The sequence below is a fragment of the Neomonachus schauinslandi genome, chromosome 3 (assembly GCF_002201575.2).
Source record: "Neomonachus schauinslandi chromosome 3, ASM220157v2, whole genome shotgun sequence".
Classification (NCBI taxonomy): domain Eukaryota; kingdom Metazoa; phylum Chordata; class Mammalia; order Carnivora; family Phocidae; genus Neomonachus; species Neomonachus schauinslandi.
The window spans coordinates 756,828-760,005 of NC_058405.1; positions in this window are offsets into that span (position 1 = coordinate 756,828).

Consider the following 3,178-nt stretch of genomic DNA (forward strand, 5'->3'; position numbering starts at 1 on the left):
ATGATGAGGACAGGCAGCAGTGTGTGCCGAGCATGGTGCTGCCCTGAGCTGGTGTCCTGCCCGTCCCGAGGACTGGTCCCTCCATCTGTAGCAGGTTGAAGCAGAACAGCCTGTATCCCATTCTTGGCTTCCTAGGGAGCAGGGTTCTTGCACCTGCCTAGAGAGAAGCACCTGCTCCCCATCCTGCAGCATCTCTGAGGGTTATGATAGAATATGTTGTATCACAGTATTTATTCTTTAAAATGTTCATTTTAGGGACACCTGGGTGGCTCAGTTGGTTGAGCATCAGACTCATAATTTCAGCTCAGGTCATGATCTCCCATTCCTGGGATTGAACCCTGCATCGGGCTCTACACTCAGCAGGGAGTCTGCTTGAGATTCTCCCTCTCCTCTGCCCCTCCCCCACTCGCGTGCGCTTGCTGTCTCTCTCAAATAAATTGATCTTTTTTTATTTTTAAATTTTTTTAGATTTTATTTATTTATTTGACAGAGACAGAGATAGTGAGAGCAGGAACACAAGCAGCGGGAGTGGGAGAGGGAGAAGCAGGCTTCCCTCCGAGCAGGGAGCCCGATGTGGGACTCGATCCCAGGACCCTGGGATCATGACCTGAGCTGAAGGCAGACGCTTAACGACTGAGCCACCCAGGCGCCCTAATCTTTTTTTTAAAGTTCATTTTATCTCATTATGAAATAAAACTTGCTTATGAGTAACACTCCCTCAAAATTGTCTCCAAAACCAAATCATAAGTTTCTTGCAATGCCCAGAACATGCCAATTACCCAATGTTCAAAGTCTGTACTGAGAGAAGGAGAAACACCAGCGAACCTCAATGCCCTGACTCTAAGCCGCATGCTACCTCTATAATTCTGGGCTCCCTGCAGCTCTTACGCTGCACAGTGGACCTGCCATCCTCTGAAACCTGTTTTTCTTCTGTAAAGGACTTCACGGAAAAAAGTCTGGGGTGACTCCCCACAGGGCATGCAGAACCTGCTCTCCAAGGAAAATGTATGTGAGGCGCCCGAGTCTGGGAGGGTCCAGAACAGGAACGCAATACCTAGCATTTGCTGAGCATGCTCCGCATGCCCAGTACCAACTAAGCCCCTCCCGCCTCCTGTCTGATCCCTTCCAGGCATCAGGTGACCAGCCCGGCCGGGGTCACGTGCCCAGAAACCAGGCTGGGAACGAGCACAGCCTCCAGGACCAAGTTCTCCCCACTGCAGTCATGGGAAGGTGCTTTCTCCCAAAGAGAAAGGCCCACATCGGGTGACCTCAAGGCCAGGTGCACAGGGGCAGGCCCAGTTGTCGCCTGAGGTCCTGGGACAGTGATTCAGTCCAGCTCCTGGGCCAGACCTCACCTGCAGGGACAGGAAGCGTTGTGGGATGAAAGCGCCCTGAGGACAGGGCCCCACACTTTCTGTAGCCAGGCAGCCGCTCAGATGCAAAGATGTGGGCATTTGGCGGGGTCACTGGAGACCTCATAGCGCCTCCGCCCGGCCCAGTTCCTTAATCCGTCACTAACAGCATCCGCAAGTGTTCCTCCTGGCTTTGTGTGGAGGGCCCTCCAGACCAGCGGCTGCCACAGAGGCCCCACAGACCCAGGCTGTGTGCACAGTTGACCCCTGAGCCCCAGGGGGCCTGGGAGGCTGAGTGCCGGCCCACCCGGACCAGGAGGCAGGCCCACAGCAGACTGGTGGGGGGCCAAGGCCACAGGGCCCGTTCTGGGCCCCCCTGCCCACGTTGGGGGACGGCATTACTCCTTTACTGGCTACATACGTTATTACGGAAATCTCCAGACATGAAAACCCCTCCGTGGACCCAATCCCCAAGCCTCATGGCTCTGCTGTGGTTTCATCTGCTTGTCTCTTCCTTTTCTCTCTTGCTGGAATATATTTCAAGCCAACTCCAGACGTCGTATTATTTCGCCCATCAATATTCTTCTTCAGTCAAACAGAAAACAAATCTGGACTTCGTACTTTATTGGAAAGGATGATCTGGGGGCTGTTGCCATAGCTTCTCCAGAGCTGGGCCTCCGAGCTTGCTTTATGGAGCTCTGCTGGGCAGGGGAGACTGCAGGCATGGAGGCTGAGCGGGGTCAGCAGAGGGGATGCAAACACCATCTGTTTCCCCATCAGCAGGGAGGACAGTCCAGCGCAGCACGGACCCCAAGTCCCACCTGCAGCCCAGGGGCCGCATTCTCTGTGGGGTCTTGTCAGCAGAACACAAGGGGGCTGTGTTTCTCCCCCTTCCCTGTCTGCCAGGGTCACGGGGCTCAGCAGAGCTCAACCGAGTCAGTTTCCGCACGGCAAATAAGGGCTTGACCCCATCACCTCACTGTCGGGACCCCCGGCTCCGGCGTCCCCTCATCCATCTGCCCCCCATCCCGGCCCAGCCCAGGCTCCACCCTGACGACACGGGAGCTTCACGGGTGTGGCCTCGCTGCATCTGGAGGTCACATCTCTCCAGCCTCTTTTCACCCGAATCAGCCGATCCCGCGGCCCCTGTTGAGTGTGGGGTCACCGTGTTGCACAGGCCCTGGCAGCTGGAGCTCCTGAGAAATGCAGAGTCTGAGTCAGGGTCCCCATCTGGGTGCATCGCCCGCGCTCGAGCAGCACAGCTCCCCGCAGGTGTCCACCCCGCCTTCCGTGCCCACGGCGCCCTCGCCCCGCAGCCTGTGCAGAGGCTCCCGTGGCAGGCGTGCACGTGGCGGCCAGCTACCGTGGTCTCCGGGGAGCGCGGGCTCAGGTGCTGCTCCCTCTGCCCTCCGTCACCCGCGGCGGCCGTGACTGGTCCAGGCGACGGCATCCCACAGCTAAAGCTCTCGGACGCCCTTCCTGACTTCTAAACGGTGGCAGCTTCTACAATCAAGTCCCGAGAGCCTGGGCTCCTGCAGGAAGAGGCACTGTGGGGTGGCGCCCGACACCGGGCTGGGGGTCCCCCTCTTCTCACTGGAGGGCTGGTCACGAGCCCCAGGAGCTTCAGCCTTCCCAGGGGCACCGGGAGGGGGCTGGCCCGTGGGGTGCCGGATTTTGTGTCCTGGACAACTGTGGCTGTCAGCTTTGAGCAGAGGGGCTCTGGCCAGTGAAGGTGCCCGGGGAACTCAGAGCCCTCAGCGTGGGGGGTGACAAAGGCATCCAGCTGCCTCCTGGGGGGGGGGGCTCGGGCAGACGCTGGGCCCAGT